Source organism: Balaenoptera physalus, assembly GCF_965194825.1.
Source record: "Balaenoptera physalus genome assembly, chromosome: 13".
NCBI classification, from domain to species: domain Eukaryota; kingdom Metazoa; phylum Chordata; class Mammalia; order Artiodactyla; family Balaenopteridae; genus Balaenoptera; species Balaenoptera physalus.
Window position 1 is genome coordinate 16,749,036 of NC_138892.1, and position 24,566 is coordinate 16,773,601.

At 41.9% G+C, this 24,566-nt stretch overlaps 2 long non-coding RNA genes across 2 annotated transcripts in view; both read left to right on the plus strand.

The window, feature by feature from the left end:
• Positions 1–24,566, plus strand: part of LOC309640616 — a 441,572-nt gene that overhangs the window by 284,441 nt on the left and 132,565 nt on the right. The window lies entirely within an intron of this gene.
• On the plus strand, positions 1,614–20,594 carry LOC309640619. The gene is made up of 2 exons (XR_014252310.1): positions 1,614–3,711; positions 15,206–20,594. It is a non-coding gene; the product is annotated as an uncharacterized lncRNA (long non-coding RNA).

Consider the following 24,566-nt stretch of genomic DNA (forward strand, 5'->3'; position numbering starts at 1 on the left):
GGCAGATTTCAATTTGAAAAACCACACAGCAGAGGATCTTCAACATCATGTTCAGGACCATCATTCCTTAGAATGTCCCATAATGAATACAGGAGACCAGAAGGTTTGGGACTTGGGTGGGAGGGGTGAGGAACGTCTCTGAGCCTTGAGGTCAATGCTAAGTGGGCACAGTGAGCAGTACCTCTCGATGCAGTAGGATCACAATGCAGAGGGGTTGGAGGGTCACGTGGGCTCCTGGGACAGCACAGAAAGCCCCCGCCCAGGCTGGCTGCTGTGGAGGAAGAAATCAGGTCCTAAAACTCTGGCTGCCATTTGGCTGGAGGTGGCTGGGAAATGGTCGGCTGGCTTGGGATCAGGGCACAACTGGGGCTGGCCCTGCCAGGGCAAGAAAGATGCCTTTGGGTGGTCCTGAAGGCACTGTTCCTCTCTGCTCATTGACTCTCAGTCTGGGCCATTTGAAACCAGCCAGGCAGCTTTTGGAGGTAAGCAGAAAATGCTTCACCTTCCCTTCTGCCAGGACAAATGTCACTGCTCTTTGAGGTCCAGCTGTACCCCCAAGCCCTTCCCGACGGTGGCAGCACCTCCGTTTAGCAGCCTCGGTGCACTTTTGGTCTGATCCACTGCTGAGTCCACCTGTGGGCCCTGGACCGCCCTAGTTCCCAAACCAGTCCTGGGAAGGGTTGAGAAGTGTTTCTCAAAAGATGTTCCACAGAACTCTGCTTCCATAGGAGATGAACGCACACTCCATGAAAAATGAAAATCATGGTCAAATACATTTGGGAAACGCTGAGCTAAAGTTAAACAGGTTTCTTCATTATGAAGCATCTCAGAGTTTTGAAACTTTAAGAGGCAGGCAGGTGCGGGCTTTCTAAACTAATTTATTTTAGCCCCTCTCCCTGACCCTCTCGGCCCCTTTTGTTTTCATCCAGCATTTGTTCAGCGATCTAGAATTAACTCTGGCGAAGGAAATGGCAGCCGAATCATGATCCCCCAGTTGCTGAGTTCAACCAACAATTTTTGAGCACCACGATGTGTCAGGCACTTGACTGGTGCCGGGAAGACAAAAAAGTGTGAGTTGCACACTTCCTGCCTTCCAGAGTCCATGACCTCCCAAGGCCGTCAAATAAGCAAATAATAGTTGCAAACACAGCATGACAGACTCTCCAGCTGGAGGATCTCCAGCACCGAGCACAGTGCCTGGGACCCAGGAGATGCACCTATCGGCTTGGACTGCCTTCAGCTGTGAGTAACAAACAATCGTCACATAGTATCAATAGTTTACACAAGTGAGGAGTTTATTTTTCCTACTGTGGTAGACTGAATGATGACCCTCAAAGATGTCTTCATCCTAATCCCTGGAACCTGTCAATACGTTCCCTTAAATGGCAAAAGGGACTTTGCAGATGTGATCAAGGATCTTGAGATGGGAGGTTATTCTGGATTACCCTGAGGTCCCCAGTGTATCCTGACGTGGCCTCATACTCACAAGGATCCTTAAAGAGAGAGGCAGAAGAGTCCGAGGGAAGAAGATGGTGTGATGACAGAGGCAGAGATTGGAGTGAAGCATGTTGCAGACGGAGGAAGGGCCTTGAGCCGAGGAACACAGGTGGCCATTAGAAGCTGAAAAAGGCAAGGAAATGGATTCTTCCTTTGGTGCTAACAGAAGGAATCAGCTCTGCCAACACCTTGACTTTTACCCCTTGAGATTAATTTTGAACTTCTGGCCTTCAGAACTATAAGAGAGTAAATTTGTGTTAAGTCACTAAGCATATGGTCATTTGTTACAGCAGCAATAGGAAACTAATACACCCACCTAGCAAATATCCGGAAGTAGGCAGCCCAAGGCGTGTGCAGCTGCTTGAGAAAGTCATCAAGGGTCTGGTCCCTCTAGCTCCTGGCTGCACCATCCTTAGCGTCTGGCATTCTTCTTCACGGTTGGAAAAAAGTGCTACATCTCTAGGCATCCTATCCACATTCGAGTCAGGAAGGAGAGGAAAAGGCCAGGGGAAATGGAAAAAGGTATTTCCTTGGAAGCCTTTTATTCCCATTCAAGGAAGGAAACCCTCCCTAGAGCTATCTGCCTACTTCTCATTGGCCAGAACTCTATCACACAGTTACCTTTAGTTGCAAAGAAGGCTGGGAAGGTGAGATTTTTTTTTTTTTTAACTGTGCATATTACTTTCCTGAATGAACTGGGATTCAGGTGGTAAGGAAGAAGGTGAGGGAAGATGTTGGAGGGCAAATCTAGTATCTGCTACAAAGCTCAATAAACATTTGTTGGACTAAAAGAACATTGGAAGAAGGGAAAACTGGAGTCAAGTTGTAGCTCTATTAGCCCAGATGAGAAAGGGTGGGGGGGGTTGTATGAACTACAGCAAGGATGTGGGGATGGGCAGAATGGAGAGATTTCAGAGGTAGTTTGGATCCACTGGGCTTGGTGATTGAGTGGAGGGTTAGTGATGATATTGATACATTTCTGACTCAAGTAGCTTGGATGTGAGGCAACTTACCAGGACGTGGAATACAAGACGGGGAGAAGTTCTGAATGGACTGAGTCCAAGGTGTCTGTGTCTAGTTCTTCTTCTCAAGGCTCTTTTGTTCAGAACCTGCGACGTGCCCGAGGTGATCTCTCAGCGAGCGTGTACCTCTACTGGGTGATAGCTCTCTTTGCTTTTCCTCGTCATCCCTTCCCTGTCTCTCTACCTCTTACAATGACTCAGTCACAGGACCTTATCTTATTCCCCCTGCCTGGCATTCTTGTCACTCCTTCCAGACCTGAGCCCCATCATGAAACCAGCCATGTTCTAGCCTATTCTATAGTTAAAGCATCTTGACGAGATCCTGTTGTCCTGCCAGGCTCCAGATGTGGGGGACTCTTACTCACTGACTCCCTGGCAGAGGTCGTGCTGCATCTGGTCGGGTTTGGGTTTTGTTTTTGCAGGAGAGCAAGGGGAAGGAAGAGCCTCTGTTTATGGTGCTTCTGAGCACTTAGTCATGCTTGGAGTTTCTGCTTCCGCTGCGGGTTTCTAGCTATGAAACTGGCCCTTCAGGTACGCTTAGCCCTCTTCTAGAATTAGGACCAAGGATGTTGCTGCTCTTTGGATACCGGATTCTACAGCTGTGCATTTGGTGTTGGCCTTTGGAGCTAAGTCTATTTTTTTTGCACTTGGATGAATGATTTGAGTTTTGTCTTGTGTGGCAGAGGTTGTGAGTGTTCATCAATATCCATGTTCGCCCCAGATGTCTGGCTAAATGACATTTCCCGGCCTTCCTTGCAGTTAGGAATGGCTGTGTGACTGAATACAAGATGGTAGTAGAAATGAGGGGTGCCACTTCCAGGCCTGGCCATAAAATCCTTTGTGGGGAGAGACCCCCCTCCAGGAGATCTCCATAAGAGGACTTCATGGCCCTAGGGAATCATGGAGGCACAAGATGGGCAGAGTCTGGGTCCCTGAGTCACTGTGTGGAAGGATGCTAGCTGAACACCTGTGTTGAACTGTTACCTGACAGGTGATAAACATCTGTTGTGTTAAGCTGCTGAGGACTTGGGGTTGTTCATTATAGCATCTGCTGTTACTTATACATAACTAACACAGTCTGGTTTCCTTTCTTCTGAAAGGAAGTATAAGAGAATGGTTAAGAGCAGTTATGGGAAGGAGACTGTCTGAGCTCAAAATCCAGCTCTGCCACTTACCAGCTATGTGACTTGTGGTTAGTTACTTTACTTCTCTGTACCCAACTCGTTCATCCTTAAAATGAGGATAATAACATGACCAACCGCGTAGGGTTGCTGTGTGGATGAAAGTGAAAACATACGTACAGTGCCTGACGAGTATCTGGCACATAGTAAATGCAATGTAAGGTTTACCTCTCACCTTTTCCTGTCAACCTCAAATTTTAATCATCTCAGGCCCCTTGGGAGGGGGCCAGCCAGACCCTAGGTATCCATTCCATTCCTCCTGGATACCTCTCTCTTCTCAATAATCCCAGGGATTATGGTGCCATCCACACACATTAGCACTGAGCTACGTGCATTATCATCGGCTCTTAACATTTTTATATGACTTTTATCTCTGTTTATCCTGTCTCCTCAGTTAGACTGAAAGCTCTTTGAAAGCAGGAACCATGTTGGATAATTTTATTTATTCAGAACAATAAACAGTACTGAGGAGATTGTAAGCACTGACTAAACTTGTACTTTAAGAACTGGATATGTTCTTATCACAATATAGTACTATGCCCATTCATCCTAACACTTTTACAGGACACAGACAAGCAACAACAAAAAAATATAAAGTGCAGCCACAATCCAGCATCACTCTCAGAGCACACAGCAGTTTGTAACTGATTGTTCAGAAGTGTTTGGTGCTTTCATATTATGTATACTTGATGCTATGTGATTATCAGAGCTAATATTTATCGACCATTAACAATTTTCCAAAGACTGTGCCGAGAGCTTTACTGAATCATCTCCTCTAATACTCATAACAACAGTGGGCACTATTATTTTTCCCACTTTGAAGATGAAAAAACGGCATCTAAAAGAGGTTCAGTAATGTAGTAAAAGTCACACAGTGAATAAGCCTAAGATCTGGCACTCAAACAGAGATCTGATCGCAAAGACCCTACTCTATCCAGCAATTTCCTGCCCTATTCCTTCCCACACTGACTCTCCTGAGTGGCCCCAGGCATCAGTGGGATTTGCCATGCCAGCTTTGTTAGGGTAGGCATCTGGCCCTACCTGTATTCAGTGCCCCAGGACTCCGCCCCACCTGCTGGGAGCTGTAACTGACTCTTCAGATCCCCTGTGCCTGTGTGTGCCAAGGCAGATGTGAAACCTTCAGCTGGACAGATTAGCATCTCAGACTCAAATCCGCCCTCGCATCTCATCTCAGACGCATCCAACACCCAGCGGCTCCGGGTGCTGAGGCGGGGCCGGCCGGGAGCCAGACGGTAGCTGGTGTCCGCCCATCGGGGCATTGTCTGAAACCTGCACGGGATTAAGGGGAGAGCCTCCAGGCTCCAAGGGACGCTCCCTCAGCTGGGAATGACAGTGAAGTCAGCAAGTTATCAGAACTTCAAGGGAGGGAGAGAAATCTCACGGGCATCTGTGCTCAAAAAGGGATGCTGTCTGTAAATGACAAAAGACTTAAAAATGACCACGGCTAAAGATTTGATGAAAGTTCATAATAATGCAGCTGACAAGGAAATTTAGTTATTTCTGAGATATACATTTTAAAGTAATAACTAGAATTATGACTTATAACATTATACCAGAACATATAAGAATGTTAGAAATTTCATGTAATGTCTGAAACATTTATATTCTGGGTGTACTCTGATGCTTTTGCAAAAATGTCCCTATAAAAGGGTTTCATCTTCAAGGAATTCATGGAAAAGACTCTGACAAGTGCAGGTTTCTGGTAACTGACTATACTGCTGAATTGAATGAATAAGCATTTTCAGAACTCTAATGGAAAACTGATGAATTCATAAAAGTGCTAACAAAAGATCAAGATGAAAAAAAAATTAATTACATGGGACTGAGTGAACTGATGAGGATGATTATAATTTTTGTGACTTTCTGTTTGAATAAAAAAAAAAAGGGGGGGATGCTGGTGAAGGCAGTGAGAAGTTCGGACCGGGTCTCCAAAGTTAAAGAACACACAGGCTCTGACAGCTGCGAGGCCCAGCTCGCCTGGACACCTCCTCTGGAGCCTTTTATTCAGGGCTGGCCCACATTCGTGTCACAGATTCTTCTAGGGCTTTTGGGGGGGGATGACAGTAATGCTGCTGGGCAATATTTTTTGAGCCTCTACAAGCACTCTGCCAAACACCTTACGTACGCACGTCACATTTAACATAACGCGCCAATGAAGAAGGGACTATTGTCACCTTGTTTACGTAAGAGGAAACTGAGGCACAGAGGAAAGAATTGTCCGTGCTTGTAGAGCTCGGTGGTGTAGGGCCTGGGTTCTCCCCCAGATTTCTCTCATCTTCCACTAGCCTTGGCCCAGCTGCCCCATGGGCAGATAATCATGACAGCAGCCTGGCCTGAGAGAAGGAACACAAGTTTCAGCCTCACCCAGATCTGGATTCAAATCCTATTCCCACCATACCCTGGTCAGCCTAGTATCCTCCAGCTTTGGCTCCTGATCTGTGAAATGGGAACAGCAGTACCAGCCTTCGAGACCTGTGAAGATTAATGAAAGAATGCAGGAGACGTAGTATGTGCTTAGCAATGAGTGGTAGCTATAAATATTATTTTTACCTAGGGCACTGACCTCTGTAGTCTAGTGCTTCTGTCTTCTATTAATACAGTCATGTATTCATTGATTCGTTCATCAAACACTAAGTGAGAGCTTACTTACTACATCCTAGAAATCGTGTTCTTTGCTGAGGATACATCCTGTGTGCTGACCAGGTCTTTCTGTTAGGAAGTCTACATGTGGCAGAAACCCAACTACAGTGGTTTAACCAAAGGAGGGATGATTTTCCTCTCTCGACCCAAAGTTTGGAGACAGGGAATGTGAAGCAGGGTGTAGAAGCTGCACGATTCCATTGATGCCCAAGAGTCTATCTTTTTTCTCTACCAGTTTTGGTAAAGAACTTTCATCCTTGTGGTTGTGAGATGGCTGCTGGCTGCTCTACTACAGTAAGTCCCTTACATACAAACGAGTTCTGTTCTGAGAGCGCATTCGTAAGTCCAGCAAAGTTAGACTAGGCACCCAACTAACACAATCGGCTACATAGTACTGTACTGTAATAGGTTTATAATACTTTTCACACAAATAATACATAAAAAACAAACACAAAAAATATCACTGTAAAGTACACAAAAGCACAACCACTTGTAGAGGATGCACTCACGTGACAATGTACACCAGACACATGAACTAACTTACATGACTGGACATGCGAATGCACGTTCGTGGCTTTGAAAGTTCACAACTTGAAGGTTCATATGTTGGGGACTTACGGTACTAGTTCTTTGGCCGCATTCCAGGAAGAAAGAAGAAGAAAGCAACCAGGAAAAGACACACTTATTTACGACAGAAAAGCAAAACTTCCCTGGATATCCCCAACAGACTTCTGTTGATGCGTCATTGGTCACCTCTAGCTGACATTGCAAACAAAATTGGGGTCTGTTAGGAAAGGAAATGTAAGCATAGCAGTTGGGAGGCAAGTAGCTGTGTCACCAGCTCGGATTCTGTTGAATAATAATAAGATTCTATTGAAAAGTAGTAAGAATCAATGAGTAAATTACTTAAATGCTTTAAAGCAAGCCTAGGCATTTTGCCAAAAACTGTTGTTACTTTTACTTCGATATTGTATTTCATCTTCCTAGATTCTCACCCAAACCAGGTGCAGGAGGTATGTACCCACTCCCTGCTCTGGGCTTCCCATCCCACGGACAAAGGGTCTTGGCCAAGTGTACATTCCAGAGCAGGAGGGTGGGGCTAGCTCTGTCTCCTGCCTCCTTTTCCCAGTCTCAGCTGTGGTATGGCTGAAAGAACAGGGTGTTTGGAGAGGAAGGACAGGGAGGGTGGGGGAATGTGATGGGCTATGTAGATCACAGGGAGGTGTGAAGGCCCTTGAGGACGATGAGTGAGACCGTGGGTTTTGGAGCTTGACTGCCCAGATTTGAATCCTGGCTCTGTCACTATTTGTGTGACCTTGGCAAGTTCATAACCTCTAAAGTACAGATAATAGTAGTGGGAATTTAAATAAATTAAGACATGACATCTCCTGGCATAAAGCAAGCACACTATGAATATTAATGATTACTTTATCAAGGAGCATGGATTAGCTCCTAAAGACAATGTTGTAGGGCAAGGGTTGGCAAACTATGACCAGAGGGCCAAATCTGACCTGAAGGTTGTTTTTGTAAATAAAGGTTTATTGAAACACATTCATGTCCATTCATTTACATATAGTCTAGGGCTGATTTCATGCTATGGATGGCAGTATTGAGTGGTCACAACAGAGACCATATGTCCTGCAAAGCCTAACATATTTACTATCTGGCCCTTTACAAAAGAAGTTTGCTGAGCCCTGTTATAGTGAAACCTGCAATGTTAGTTTAACTCTGGGACTCAAAGAGATCAAGAGTCAAACTTCAGTTTTTCTGCTTACTACTTTTGGGAACTTGGGCAAGTGACAGCTTATTTTTTTTTTTTAAGATTTTTTTTTGATGTAGACCATTTTTAAAGTCTTTATTGAATTTGTTACAATATTGCTTCTGTTTTATGTTTTGGTTTTTTGGCCCTGAGGCATGTGGGATCTTAGCTCCCTGACCAGGGATTGAACCCACACCCCCCTTCATTGGAAGGCGAGGTCTTAACCATTGGACGGCCAGGGAAGTCCCAAGTGACAGCTTTTTAAAAGATCGTTTTACTTCAACTGGAAAATCAGGAATGGTAATTCCTCTTTCCAGGGATGTTGTAAGGATTAGATACAGCAGAGATGGACCACTGTGCCCTCAGCAGGTGCTTGATAAATAGAACCTATAATTTTCATTATTGTGGAAGGATTTTAAGCAGAGATTGGTATAACCAGATGTGCGTTTAGAAAAAAGCCTTGGAGACAGTGTTAATTCTCTAGGGCTACTGTAATAAAGTACCACAAACTGGGTGGCTTAAACAACAGAAACTTATCTCACCGCCTGGAGGCTAGAAGTCTGAGATCAATGTGTCAGCAGAGTTGGTTCCTTCTGAAGATATGGGAGGGAATTCGTTCCATACCTTTCCCCTAGGTTCTGGTGGTTTGCTGGTAATCTTTGGTGTTCCTTGGTTTATAGACACATCTCTGCCTGCATTTTCACATGGCATTCTCCCTGTGTCCGTCTCTGACTCTGTGTTCAAATTGCCCCCTTTTCATAAGGATGCAGTCGTATTGGATTAGGACATGCCCTAATGACCTCATCTTAACTTGATCATCTACAAAGACCCTATTTCCAAATAAGGCCACATTTACAAGTACTGGGGATTAGGACTTCAACATGTTTTGAGGGGCCATAATTCAGCCCATAACAGAGGATGTGAGGGGCTATTTTGGTGCTGGCAAAACTAGTGGTTGGACAACCGGAAGAAGGCTCTTTGGATGACCAAGTAAGTCAGAGGTGGTCAGGTGAGAAAAGAGGATGGTTGGAAAAGCATCGGGAATTAGGGTCAAGATAGATATATGGAGGAGAGGAGGAAGAGTTGACAGTGACATTGAGACTTCTTGCTTGGCCAGCAGTTGAGTTGATGAGGCCACTGTTGAAACTGGAAGGAGGCACTTGTTTGGAGAGAGCAATGGTGAGTTCATTGTACAGGAGAGTGGTTATATGGAGACAAGAGGAGGGAAATTCAGTGAAAAGGGGAGTGGGCAAAAGAAAACAGCATGTATTGAACATGTAGTGTGCCACGTATCATTCTGGAGTAACAAATGGTAACTTATTGAGGTGAGGCATGATTAATACTTCTTGATGGTGAGATTAAGTCACCCACAGCTAGAGTGGACAAGCATTGGGGGGAACCAGATGTTGGGAGACTGGCTGGATATCTTCTGACATCATGGCCCTGAACTTCTCTTTAATAACCATATTTAGAAACTCAAAATGGATTAAAGACCTAAATGTAAGGCCAGACACTGTAAAACTCTTAGAGGAAAACATAAGCAGAACACTCTATGACATACATCACAGCAAGATCCTTTTTGACCCACCTCCTAGAGAAATGGAAATAAAAACAAAAATAAACAAATGGGACCTAATGAAACTTAAAAGCTTTTGCACAGCAAAAGAAACCATAAACAAGATGAAAAGACAACCCTCTGAATGGGAGAAAATATTTACAAATGAAGCAACTAACAAAGGATTAATCTCCAAAATTTACAAACAGCTCATGCAGCTCAATATCAAAAAAACAAACAACCCAATCCAAAAATGGGCAGAAGACCTAAATAGACATTTTTCCAAAGAAGATATACAGATTGCCAACAAACACATGAAAGGATGCTCAACATCACTAATCGTTAGAGAAATGCAAATCAAAACTACAATGAGGTATCACCTCACACCAGTCAGAATGGCCATCATCAAAAAATCTACAAACAATAAATGCTAGAGAGGCTGTGGAGAAAAGGGAACCCTCTTGCACTGTTGGTGGGAATGTAAATTGATACAGCCACCATGGAGAACAGTATGGAGGTTCCTTAAAAAACTAAAAATAGAACTACCATACGACCCAGCAATCCCACTACTGGACATAGACCCTGAGAAAACCATAATTCAAAAAGAGTCATGTACCACAATGTTCATGGCAGCTCTATTTACAATAGCCAGGACATGGAAGCAACCTAAGTGTCCACTGACAGATGAATGGATAAAGAAGATGTGGCACATATATACAATGGAATATTACTCAGCCATAAAAAGAAATGAAATTGAGTTATTTGTAGTGAGGTGGATGGACCTAGAGTCTGTCATACAGAGTGAAGTAAGTCAGAAGGAGAAAAACAAATACCATATGCTAACACTTATATATGGAATCTGAAAAAAAAAAAAAAAGGAAAAAAATGGTTCTGAAGAACCTAGGGGCAGGACAGGAATAAAGATGCAGACATAGATAATGGACTTGAGGACACGGGGAGGGGGAAGGGTAAGCTGGGACGAAGTGAGAGAGTGGCATGGACATATATACACTACCAAATATAAAATAGATTGTTAGTGGGAAGCAGCTGCATAGCAAAGGGAGATCAGCTCAGTGCTTTGTGACCACCTAGAGGGGTGGGATAGGGAGGGTGGGAGGGAGACACAAGAGGGAGGAGATATGGGGATATATGTATACGTATAGCTGATTCACTTTGTTATAAAGCAGAAACTAACACAGCATTGTAAAGCAATTATACTCCAATAAAGATGTTAAAAAAATAATAACCATATCTAGGCATCAACCCTACTTGCCTCTCAATGAATGTCATTCTGCGCTTGTCAGGAACTGCCTTCATTCCTGCCCAAATGCTTCCTGTTCTGCCAGGTGAGCACACCTGGTGGAATCAGGCCAATGCCGCATGTTGATTGGTTCCTGCCCGACAGAAAATGTACTGGAGGCTTCCTGGCTAGTGAACACTATTTTTTTCTTAAATAAAAGCCCAATCTCTTATTTCTCAGTGTCCCTATCTGTATAATTCAAGATTAAATGAGACAACGTGAATCAGTTATACATATACAATATCTACTCTTTTTTAGATACTTTTCCCATATAGATCATTACAGAGTATTGAGAAGAGTTCCCTGTACAGCAGAAACTGACACAACATTGTAAATCAACTATACTCCAATAAAATTTTTTTAAAATAAAATAAAATAATATTCCATCAAAAAAAAAAAAAAGATTAAATGAGACAATGCAGGCCAAGCCTGAGCACAGACCTGGGCATGTTATAAGCACTGAATGCATATTAGCTTTTCTTACTGTTATTGTTATTTCTGGTTCTGGTGCCTGTATCTGTTCTCTTTTGCTCTGGGTTCTTCTTCCACATTAATGTCGGAAAGAGCTTCCCTAAAATTCAAATCCGACGCAGGGACTTTTCTGCTTCTGTTTGCTCCCCAATGCCCAAGGAGTAAGATCCAATGAACTCAGCTTGGTGACCACCTCCCTCTCCAATCTCATTACCCACCATGCATCTCCTCAGACTCTGCTCCATCCCCACAGGACATTTGACTCTTCTTGGATAGATCAAGGCTTGTCATCTCTCTGTGCCCTCTCTTATTCTCTTCCCTCTGTTTCCATACCTGGTAAACTCTTACACTTTCTTCAAGACTCAGACCAACCATGGCCCATCAACCCTCAAGGTCACCTTCAGCTACTCTCAGGCAGAGTGATATTCTCCACCTTCTATGGTTCACAGTTCTTTGTCCCTATCATTAAAATAGCGCTAACCACGTGCCATTAAAATACTCTGGTTACTCATCTGAAACCAGCAACTTGGGTGCAGGATAGATGTTTTTCCTCTTGGTAAGCCCTTGAGATTCTTTGTGATTAATGCAGGTGGATGTGGCTGCTCTTTCTGTTGTGAATTCTTCCATTCAATCTTTCTTTCATATATTTATTCATAAAATCTGGGTATAATTGGTGAATAAAACAGACACATGATCTGCCCTCACAAGGCCCACTAATCTAATTTCTTATCCATTTCTCACATGATTCAACAACAAAAAGGATTTTCCATTTTTGCTTTTGGGAGTTTGTATTATCAAAATGATAGTTTTCCCACTCACTTTCCAAGAGTGAAATTACCTTATAATATTGAATTTATTTTTTCCCTTCACTCACATGCTCTTAAGTTTTAATTTTTTAAAAATCAAAGTCAAGTATGTGTCTGTAATTTAAAAAGCTAAACCTCTGTCCCAGTCTTCCCCACCTGAGTTCCATTCCTTAAACATTTTTTAGCTGTTTCATGCTGTTTTTCTAAGTGTTATGTTTATATTGCTATTCATGACTTATCACTTTGGCTATTGCCTTAACTTTCTATTAAGGAAGATGAAAATTTAGCACCCTTATTCCATCCTCTGCCTTCACTTGCCCTTGCTCCTTCCTCTTGATAGACTTATAGGCTAATGCATGCTAACTCCAAAAGTATTCAGCATTTACAAGTTTGCCAGCCATTAAGCTCAGCTCCAAACCCACCTTCTGCTACTCTTCTCTGTGATGCTGGTGCTGGGACTTTGCACTTTACATTTTCTCCTTTACCAGCAACTTCACAGAGGAGATTGGGGGGTCGAAGGAGCACTTCTCATTTCTTCCTGTTCCTGTCAAAGTCACCCTGGCAGTTGGTTTCAGCCTCCAGCTTGTTTTAGTACCAGGCCCGTGAACCCTCTCAGAGCTACAGCACAAGCCAGCACAACCTCTTTCCCCAACTCTGTGGAGGGCTTCTTCTGTTCTTGCTTCTGTAAGCCCAACCTCTTGACTACTTAGGTGTCCAGCACGATTTACTCAAATGTATATTTTTTGCACCAATGACTTGAGAGGCCACCTTTATCAAATACTAAATTTCCAAATGTACCTGGGTCTATTTCTGGATTTCCAATTCTATTCCATTGGTCTATTTGTCAATTCATGTGTCAATCCTGTTTTGTTTGTTTAAATTATACTGGCTTCATAGCATGTTTCAACATCCGGTAGGGTTAGTTTCCCTTGATGTTTCCGTTGTTTAGTGTTCCCTGGTTCTTCCATGTTTGTTTTTCCATGTGAACTTTTCTAGTCCTGCAGGTATGGATGATTCTGATAAGATTAGTAATGAAGAATTACAATCTCCTGAGTCATTTCACTGCACTCCTGCTGTAAGTGGCACACAACTGAAGTCCCTCTTTGTGCTGAAAGCTACTCATCAATGGATTTACACGCCTGGTGATCTATACTGCCCTATCCCACTGTGCAGGTCTGTGGCAAACAACTCACCAATGCGGTGATAGCTTTAGCAAAACATGACTTTTAACAACAAGTCACAGCCCTTTAACAAGGAAAGGTGCTGATGATTTTACATGGCCATTGGAATATCAAAATAAACAGGGTAAACCTTTAGCTAAATAATCACACTCAGGTTCAAGGAGCAAGTTACTTAGTAGCAGAACTTATTGCCCCCAAAAGGAAAAGTCACACAGTTGGTGAAAACCTAATAATGCTAGAAAAAATAAAATGAATAAAATGGTAGGAAGAGATACAGGAGGAGAAATGGAAACATTCCACTTTCAAGCCATTTGATTAGTCAATGCATGGATGACACCTCACATGTTGATGCAGAAGTCTGTGTCATAAACCTAGAAACAATAAGTTTTCTATTGAAGCTGATGAGTCAATAGATTTCACCAGTAAATGTCACAATGTGGTATTTGCAAGATTTGTAAATGATGGTGAAATTCAAGAAAACTTTTACTGCTACCAGAAATGATTGTCTGAAACAAGCGAAAAACCATCTATATATATTTTTTATAGATACAAAATATTTTATTTTTATTAATTTGTATATTTGTTTATTGACTGTTTTCCTCCAATAGAATGTAATCTTTTTTTTTAAACATCTTTATTGGAGTATAATTGCTTTACAATAGTGTTAGTTTCTGCTTTATAACAAAGTGAATCAGCTATACATATACATACACCCCATATCTCCTCCCTCTTGCGTCTCCCTCCCATCCTGCCTACCCCACCCGGCTAGGTGGTCACAAAGCACCGAGCTGATCCCCCTGTGCTATGCGGTTGCTTCCCACTAGCTATCTATTTTACATTTGGTAGTGTATATATGTCCATGCCACTCTCTCACTTCATCCCAGCTTACCCTTGCCCCTCCCCATGTCCTCAAGTCCATTCTCTACGTCTGCGTCTTTGTTCCTGTCCTGCCCCTAGGTTCTTCAGAACCTTTTTTTTTTTTTTTTTACATTCCATATATATGTGTTAGCATATGGTATTTGTTTTTCTCTTTCTGACTTACTTCACTCTGTATGACAGACTCTAGGTCCATTCACCTCACTACAAATAACTCAATTTCATTTCTTTTTATGGCTGAGTAATATTCCATTGTATATATGTGCCACATCTTCTTTATCCATTCATCTCTCAGTGGACATTTAGGTTGCTTCCATGTCCTGGCTATTGTAAATAGAGCTGCCATGAACATTGTGGTACATGACTCTTTTTGAATTATGGTTTTCTCAGGGTCTATGCCCAGTAGTGGGATTGCTGGGTCGTATGGTAGTTCTATTTTTAGTCTTTTAAGGAACCTCCATACTGTTCTCCATAGTGGCTGTATCAATTTACATTCCCACCAATAGTGTATGAGGGTTTCCTTTTCTCCACACCCTCTCTAGCATTTATTGTTTGTAGATTTTTTGATGATGGCCATTCTGACTGGTGTGAGGTGATACCTCATTGTAGTTTTGATTTGCATTTCTCTAATGATTAGTGATGTTGAGCATCCTTTCATGTGTTTGTTGGCAATCTGTATATCTTCTTTGGAGAAATGTCTATTTAGGTCTTCTGCCCATGTTTGGATTGGGTTGTTTGGTTTTTGATATTGAGCTGCATGAGCTGCTTGTAAATTTTGGAGATTAATCCTTTGTTAGTTGCTTCATTTGCAAATATTTTCTCCCATTCTGAGGGTTGTCTTTTCATCTTGTTTATGGAAAAACTATCTATATTTAGTGTTTTGTCTTTATATCTAGAAACACAAAGTCTGTCTTGGAGAAACTGTGCTGGCGGCTGTGTTGATGAAGACCTATTAGCAGTTGGTTCCAGGAGAGGTTTCTTCATACAGAAATTTGGTGGCTTCACAGAGGGATTGTTCTCGACAAGAGTTTGAGCTAAAAAGTGAATGGCAGGGGTACTTTCAGAAAAATTGTTGGCCAGATTTGCTGAGATCTTTGGAGGTGAAGAATGGCTGCAGAAATCAGCCTACCTCAAGGACAGTTTTCATCACATGGGCCAAGGGAAGAAGTCTCTGCAAAGCCTTAGGAAGAATGCTTTGACTTCAAGTGTGAGATTCTTGGGAAAAATCATGTTGGGAGAGGACCGCTTGACATGTTTCCACTGGTGCTTAGGCTTGCGAGAGAGGAAGGCTAGTGGTGTGCAACGCTTATCATCAACCACCTAGAAGATCTGCAGGACCAAACTGAGGAGTATTTTCCCTCCCTTTGCACACACGTGTCTACCAGGATGAGGGACCCTTTCTCTGAATCTTCTGCTCTGCTGGAGAACTTGACTTTGAGAGAAGAGGAAGAACTCTGCAAGGGGCAGTCAGATAGTACATTGGAGATGAGGTTTACTGACCTGCGCCTTACAAGTTCTGGTTTCTGTGAAGAGGAATATCCAGGCTTGCATGCGAAATCAAGGGCCGTTTTGGTGCAGTTTTCAGCTTCCTACGTGTATGAGCAAGATTTTCCGTGTGTAACACGCACCAAGAGCCCGGACATAAACTGTCTCACTTCATTTGGAAAATCTGTATGTACTGATCTCAGGTTTGACCAAGAATTTAGTATTCATGCAGTAAAAAGAAAAAAATATTTTATTATAAACATAACTTTTTTTAATGCATACACAGGCCTATAAGAAATCAAGAAACCAACACATGTCTATAATTATTTTGGAATAGCTAGGCCTATAGTTAAGTCTGACGATGTTAACAAGAATATGTTTTTTCAAAGTCTTGTATTAATTTTCTTAGGCTATATTTTTATTCATATTGCTTTGGTTTATGATTTCAGTAGCTTTACTATTCAACAGCGTCAATACATTTTCATGTTTTAAATAGCATGTAAAAAAATGGACAAACTTTATTTAGACTAAATATATAAAACCTATCTTTAGGAAAATTAAATTCTGTTTTATCTTAAGCCAATTAGTTCACAGAAATGTATTGTGTTCTCCTTACAAGTTTTAAAAGTGTGTAAAAAGAAAAGATCGCTTTCAAGAAATGTTAAGTGTTATTGATTATTTTTTTCAATAAAATTTGACTTAAAAAGTAATTCTCAGTTTTAAATAAGGGAAAAAAAACCCTACTCTTGCATATGCCATATACCATGTATATACCATCTCATTAGCATCTTGTATAGTAGAAATTTATTGTAAGATTTTTAGTTCTACTTGCATAAATTAAAAAGGATTAAATAGAAAGTTAAAGAAAGGCAAGTCTAGAGACTGCCTGGTTCAGTTTCACCAGTGAGCCACTCTTCGTCCCCTGCCCTGGGTATCTGATAAGATAGGGGACCCTGGTGTCTAAGGCTCCTAGTATATGGATGTTCAACCAGCCCCATTTCTAGCCTAGATGCACTTCCCACTTCCTGCAGTATCTACTTCTCTTCCTGAGACGTTCCAGGGCTGCCAGTCATGAATTCGCTTGCCTCTCATTGCTGCTGGATGGATAGAGACTCCTCCCCACCCAGAAGTGGGTGCTGCACCCTCACTCAGCTACTCACTCGTATTTGGGCCGCTGCTTGCCTTCAACTCTGTCCTCGAACTCTTCCTGTTGCCTCTTTTCTCAGACTTTGCCCTCTTTCAGCTTCCTAGGTTCATGCCAGCCCCTTCCCTCTCCCCCATCCCAGCCGATGCCCTGTCATTTATTTCTGGAGTGGCTTATCTTATTTGAAGATGATCCAGGTCCCTCCCATCTCCGAGTCCTTATTTGCCACTTGTTGTCTAAATAGACAGTGACTCACCACAAAACACAGTAATACAACCACTAGAGCCACTTAAGGGGGAAGATAGGAATGCACTGATTCCAGGTGGTGTGGCTCATTTAGTCAGGGTGGCTCCCTTTAGGTGGTGGTGGTGATGGCAGCAGATCAACCACTTGCTAGTCCCTTACACGGAGTATTTATAGCAGCTGTCATACCTCTATGAAGTGGGTATTCTCCACTTTGAAGAAGAGGAAATGGAAGCTCAGAGGTGCTAGTTGACTTGCCTCAGGTCACAGTTGGTAGAGCCAAGACTGGAAGGGAAGTCTGCCTGATGCCCAAGTCCGTGTTTTCATGCTGCCTGTTGCTTTTTTATTTTAGCTCTTTTCTGAGCCGTTTCAAGAGAGAAGAGACTTTTTTGCCCACTTGTCTATTTAGTTTCTGAACAACTATTTCTACTTAGGGTTCCTGAACAACGCCAGCAATTTCTGTTTCCAAATGTACTCAGTTAAATCATCCCTTTATAGATGTAGCACGTTGGCTCATGGATGGATTGGCTGCCGTTTCACTCATCTCTGCCAAACCCTTCCCTGGTACCCAGTAAGCAAGAGCTGCCGCTGTGTGTACCGTGTACGGACCTGATTAGTAGCTTTAATCAATCAGTACATCAAGTGCCTTCCCTTTTCTGCTCTCAGGATTTCCCAACGTGCCCACAGCATTGTTCTCGGTGATGCGTGGCGGTACTGCCTACTGAGGTGGAGCGCCGCTGGTGCTCCTCTTCCGCGCACCTGCCCAGGTCACGTGGTGCGTGGATTCTGGCTGGGATGTTTGTGTCGGTCAGAGGAGCCCAGACATTCTGTTTGTTACTCTCTGGATCATGTGATCCTAGAGTGTTTGTCTCAGATAATGTGTTCTGGTTGCAAAGGGGAAAGTTCTAACACTAATTGGGTAGAATTCTCAAGCCAAACACTGTACTAGCTCTTTTTACATACATTATCTCATTTAATTCTTACAGCGATCCAAGAGAGAGGCGGCATGGAGTTATTTATTCATTCATCGATGGATAACATGGAAAGCACAGCACGTTCTGGGTCTGTATGAGGTTGCCAAATGCTGTGGGTACAGGGGCAAATAAGGAAGAGACAGATTCTGTCCTTGAACATGTAGTTCAAGGAAATCACAAACATTGAAACAAATAATTACAAGTATAGTGGGTGTTGCATGCTAACAATGAGATTATTGTTACCACTGCAGTCTACAGGCTCGCTTACTCTGCTCTCCAGGGCTCAGGCCCTCTGAATCCTATTATCTGCATTTCTCAGTCATTTCCTTAACATCCTATGAAGTCTGCAAAAACAAAACCCTATTTTCTCTTGATGCAAAGAGACTGAGGGAGTTAAGTAACTTGTTCAAGTTCCCATTAACAGAGTTGTTTTGAGGGTTAAAGAAGAAATCTGGAGTAAGTATGGCAGGCAATGCAGGAAGGGGCCAGACTGCCTGGGCTCACATTCAAACTATGCTTTTTATTAGTTGCTTCGTCTGGGAATAATCACTTCATCTCATCGTGTCTCAGTTTTCCCCACCTGTAACATGGGAATAACAGTAGGGCTCACCCATGTTTATTATTCCCATGTTACAGATGAGGAAACTGAAACAGAGATATTAAGTCAGAGGCTCAAGGTCATTGGAAAAGCCAGGACTCAGCCCAAGTCAATCTAATTGCAAATTAATGCTTTTGCTGTCATTGTTACCAAGATGTCCAGAAGTCAGATATTTTCTAGGTGACCTAGAACGTCAAGTTGATTCCTGGACCCCCTTATAATGGTGTCAAACAGGCTAAAATGCCAAAGGACTTCTTGAGAGATGCCCTTGGGCCTCCACCATTTGATATCTGACTCTGGACACATTTCCAGAGCATATTCTAGGAACATCACCTCTGAGAATAGTTCATTTAAGACGACTGTGCTTAAATATAAGCCCTGGTGTATAAATATGAATTGGAAAGGGAAAAAAAAATTGACTGGCCTTCAATGCAGAGAAGGCTTCTGGGACTATGTACATGCGTGACTGTGTGTTTGGTTGGGGTGCGGTGATTTCCCTTGTGGAGAGAGTTTCTCTTTGGGATAAAAGGGACCCCCTTTCTGCCAGAGATAAAAGAAGAAACAGCTCTGTGCAAAGCGGCCCCCACCGAGAAGGGCCAAACCTCCAAAAAAGGTGTCTGTCTTGTGTAACTGGTGTTCAGAGGTGGCCTTGCCAAGAGCATTTGTTCTCTGAGGACATCTGTATACAGAAAGCCTGGCGTTTCTTCGTGACCCGCACACGTGCTCCTGGGCTGCCAACACACCCCCTGCCTTTGTTTCAGCGACAGCTGATAACCCCCGTTAACATCTGCAGATACTGGCAGCGTCACAAACCAGTCCTCACCTCTGGGCAGATTGCTCCAGAACATTCCTCCCCCCTTCCACAACCTTATTAGGACCAAACCTGTTTTTCTTTTTACCTCCGACATGCATCTTCTTGCCTGGCCTCTTGTTTTTCTCCTGTGCAGATTTATGAAGAAGATTCAAAGAAAAGCCCCATCCTCAGCTAGTCCTAGGAAGAAGCCTTGCTTCTAAGAGGCGTCTCATGCTTTGCATTCCGGTCCAACCTGCTCCAACCCTGTACATCACGGATTACAAATGTAAACCCAGTGTACATGTGTCTTTTATCCAGTCACCAAGTTTGGGTTTTTCTTTCTCCTGAATCTCTCTCAGAACTATCCATTTCTCTTCACCTCCATCAGCACACCCCGCTGTAGACCACCACAGCATTTTGCCTGGACTTTGTTAATAACCTCTGAAACCTTCCCCCTGGTCTCCCTGCCTTTCCTCTTTCCCCACTCAAATCCACACCCTACAGTGATCTTTCTAAAATGCTAATCTGATCTTGTAAGTCCCATGTTATAAGTATTAGCCTTTAAACACTCCCCTGGTACATCCAGGACTGAAGAGAGTGTCTGAGTCATGGTGGATGCTCAGTAGAAATTTCTGGAATTCAATAGAGTTGAATCTTCATGTTAAACCAAATGAAATATCCATTCTGAGGAAATGGCCTTGCCTTGTGAACTTTATTCTTTTTGTAGTTCTCACCTTTATACTCATCTGAAGTCCTTTCTTTCACTTTAGAGACACTTTTCTCCATAATTTTGTGTTCAGTGACTTTGGGGGGCGTCTTACGGAAAAAAAAAACACCTCATATTCCAATTAGAAATGGAATGTTAGAACTGGTAGGGACTTTTGAAACCATACTTTTGGTTTCAACGGGTTCTATAGCATATTTGAGTCCCTGATAATTTCACTCATGGGCACATTGTTAAAAGATTCAAACAGCTACCTCAGCTTCCATCAATATGGGGACCAAATCTCAACAAAGGGCACAGTTTTCCACCCAGGAATGAGGACAACATCCGTGAAAACATGAAGAACAATTTTGATTTTAATTTATTGGGATAGCTTCCTCATGAGGCTTCTTGGAGATCAACTAGTGTGACATTTAAGACGTGAGAAAACTGAGCCAAGAGAATGGAGGTGAGTGTCCCTAGGTTACAAAGACAGTGAACGACAGTGCATGGATTAGTCCTTTCATCTCCTGATTCACAAAGCATGAGCCCCCTAAGTCACCCCCATTGGAAGATTATCTTTACCTAAGATAATCAAATACCATAGACCACACCAATGACCTTAGCTAAGCAGGTGGAAATTTCAGTCCATTATTTTCCTATAAGATAGCATCACTTATCTCAATATCTAAAAGTAACAGTGGAACAGTCAAGGAAAATTGAGCACTGCTGTAGACGAGGCCCTGTTCTAGGATATACATACATTACACGGAGTATGATTATCACAGTTTTTACAGATAAGGGAGCTGAAACCAAACGAATTAAGTCATTTGCTTAAGTCTTACTTCTACCCTGAATTTGAACTTCTACCCTGACTCCTAAGTGTGAATCCATTTTCTTTCATCAATATTTTCTCCAGATATCTCACAGACCACTAAAACTATAAGAAAAATAAAATAAAGGAATTTAAGAACAACAAAGATAATACTTCAATATCCCTGCATATACTTATAAATTGCTCTGTCAGAGCACCTCATTATGCAGTGTTCTTGATATGCAGGGGTACAGAGAACATACCCAGTTTCCTACTTGATATGAGCAATGCGCTTAGGCTTCAATGTAGAAAGTGACCAGAAGAAGCCATTGCCCCAAAGGCGATTCTTTCAAAAGAAGGAAACACAGGTAGATATAGTACAAATGTTGGTCCCATGCTCTGGCAGAAGCATTGGTAGTATGGCACTGGAATGGGGTGTATCATTTTTTTTCCTTTATATATCTCTGGTCAGAAGCTTGGATTTATCTCAATTATCGGTTCGTAGAAATTGATCTTCATTGGTTCATGCAAGTCTTTCCCTCCCTCCCTCCTTCGCTTCCTTCCTTTCTATACACATCCTTTACACTCATTCTCTTCCCCTGTAAACAACCATTGGGCTTATTATGTATCTTTTATTTGTATGTGTTACTACATAATGTATTATTTTTGTTTATATGAATGCATTTTTGGAATTTGCTTCAAATTTTTAAAATTTCAGAATAGTTCTAGATTTACAGAATTTTAGAATAGTTCGATTTACCAAAAAATGGCAAAGATAGTAAAGAGATTTCCCATGTATCCCATTCCAGTCCCTGTTTCACTATTATTAACATTTTACATTAGCATGGTACGTTTGCCATAGTTTGAGCCAATATTGACTCATTATTCTTAACTAAAGCCCATACTTTATTAAGGTTTCTTTAGTTTTTATTGAATGTCCTTTTTCTGTTCTAGAATCCCATCCAGGATGCCACATGAAATGTAGTTGTTAGGTTTTTCTCGGCTGTGACAAGTTTCTCACACTTCGTTTTGATGACCTTGACAGTTCTGAGGAGTACTGGTCAGATATTTTGTAGGACGTGTCTCACAACTGTTATTTGTTGGATGTTTTTCTCAAGATTAGAACAAGGTGACGTTTTGGAGGAGGTAAAATGCCAGTCTCATCACATCATATGAAGGGTGGCTACTATCAAGCCAAGCCTTCTCACTTTTGACGTTAACCTTGATCACCTCTGAGGTAGTGTCTGCCAGGTTTCTCCACCTTTCCCCCCTTTTCTATACTATCCTCTTGGGGAAGAAGTCACTATGTGTGGCCCCCACTTAGGGCGCAGGGAGTTGTGCTCCTTGAGGGCAGAATATCTATAGAAATTATTTGGAATTCTTCTGCATGGGAGATTGTCTATTCTCCCCCATTTATTTATTCAGTAGTTCATAGACTCAAAGATATTTATTTTGAAACTCTTTTCAGTTGGCTCCTTTGTCCTTTTGACGAGCCCTCGTCATTGTGGGTATTGTTTCATCTTGAGCACTTCCTTACTTTCTGGAAATCTAAGGTGCTCCAGGTCATCTTATATATTTCATGATCCAGTCCTAGAATCAGCCATTTCTCTAAGGATTATCTTCCTGCGGAATAGTATTAGGAATCAAGATCTAGGCCCTGGTATGCTCATTGTTATATGGGTGTCATTGCTTCTGTGATCCCTCAGCTGACAGAGCAAGAAAAAAAACTGAATATAAATATTTCTAAATGTAAAAATCTGTATCTATATTAAGCTAAACATGAGTTCATACTGATGTCTCCAACCCCAATTCATCACTACATAGATCATTCTAGGCTGCTCCCTTGCTTATCTGTGGTCTCCCCCTTCAATAGTGAGAAATTTGGCTCCCATCACCTGCCATCCATTAGTTGTTCAACTCCAGTATATTGTATAGTGGTTTCAGAATTGTTAACCTGCACCCCTGTGGAAATGACTTTATCAACAAGAGTACAGCGCTCTTATACACTTCCTTTTGCCTTTAGTCTTTCAGACTCCATGCCTTTCCAAAATTGCTTTGGTTAGATCTTATTTCCCCACCCCCTTCAATGAGGTTATTTCATGCATTTGTAATACATTTAAAATCTTTTGTCACATTCTGCATTTTATCCTGCATCCCCTAACCTTCTAAATGATTTTTAAAATTTTGTACACATTAGGTTTACTCCTTGTGCTATAAGTGCTATAGGTTTTGACAAATGCATAGTGCCATGCTTCTACCATTAAGTACTATATAGAGTAGATTCACCACCTTGAAAAAAAACCCCTGTTCTTCACGTATTTAACTCCACTCCACCCCGAACCTCTTGGTAGTCACTTATCTGTTACTATCTCTATAGTTATACCTTTCCCAGAATGTCATATTAATGGAATCATGCAGTATGTAGCCATTTCTCATTGGCTTCTTTCACTTAGCAATATGCATTTCAGATTCAAACATGTCTTTGTGTGACTTGATAGCGCATTCCTTTTTATTGTTCAATAGTATTCCATTGTATGGTTGTATTACAGTTTGTTTATCCATTCACCAATTGAAGGACATCTCAAAAAATCTCCAGTTTTTGGTGATTATGATTAAAGCTTCTATAAACATTTGCGTGCAGGTCTTTGGACAGACGTAAGTTTTCAAATCTGTTGGGTAAATACCTAGGAGTATGATTGTGGGATCATGTGGTAAGACTATGTTTGGCTTTGTAAGAAACTGCCAAACTGTCTTCCAAAGTGGCTGTACCATTGTCAGTTCCCACCAGTAATGAATGAGAGTTTCTGTTCTGTATCTTCACCAGCATTTGATATTGTAGTTTTTTTGTGTTTTGGAATTTAGCCATTCTAATGGGTGTGTCGTAAAATCCCATTGTTGTTTTTGTGCACACACCTTTGATTTATGTAAAAGACATTGTATTATGTGTCTCACTTGGTTTCTTTTTAAAAATGAAACACTATGTTTTAGAGATAAATCATACTGATATATGTACACTGAATCCATTGCTTCTTACTGCTGCATAATATTCTAACTCATGAGGGTGGTGGTAGGGGATAAAACCGCCTTCACCATTAGCATCATCCCTCCACATTATGTCAAAAATCCTTGTAATCTAAGTAAAATCAAGGTAGTTTTTGTGCAAATGTGGCTTCAGGGCAAGTTTCCCAAACTTCTATTCTAAAACGGTGATGCGGTGGTGATAATCTGGGTGTGTGTGGGTGAATGTCTTGATCAGATGTGAGATGTATTTGTTTTATTTACTACCACTCTCTCCTCCCATGACACAAACTAATCAATTATGGCTAAAAAACCCCAACATGCTGGGATGAATCTGAATTCAGAATCCCAGGTTGTGGCTACTACCAATTGGTGAAGTTGAGATGGGGAAAGAAACCCTTGGACCATCTCTAGACTAGAAGATATCTGAGGTCCTTTTCAACTCCAAATATTCTGTGTTCTGTGGGTAGAACTGATCTGACTGG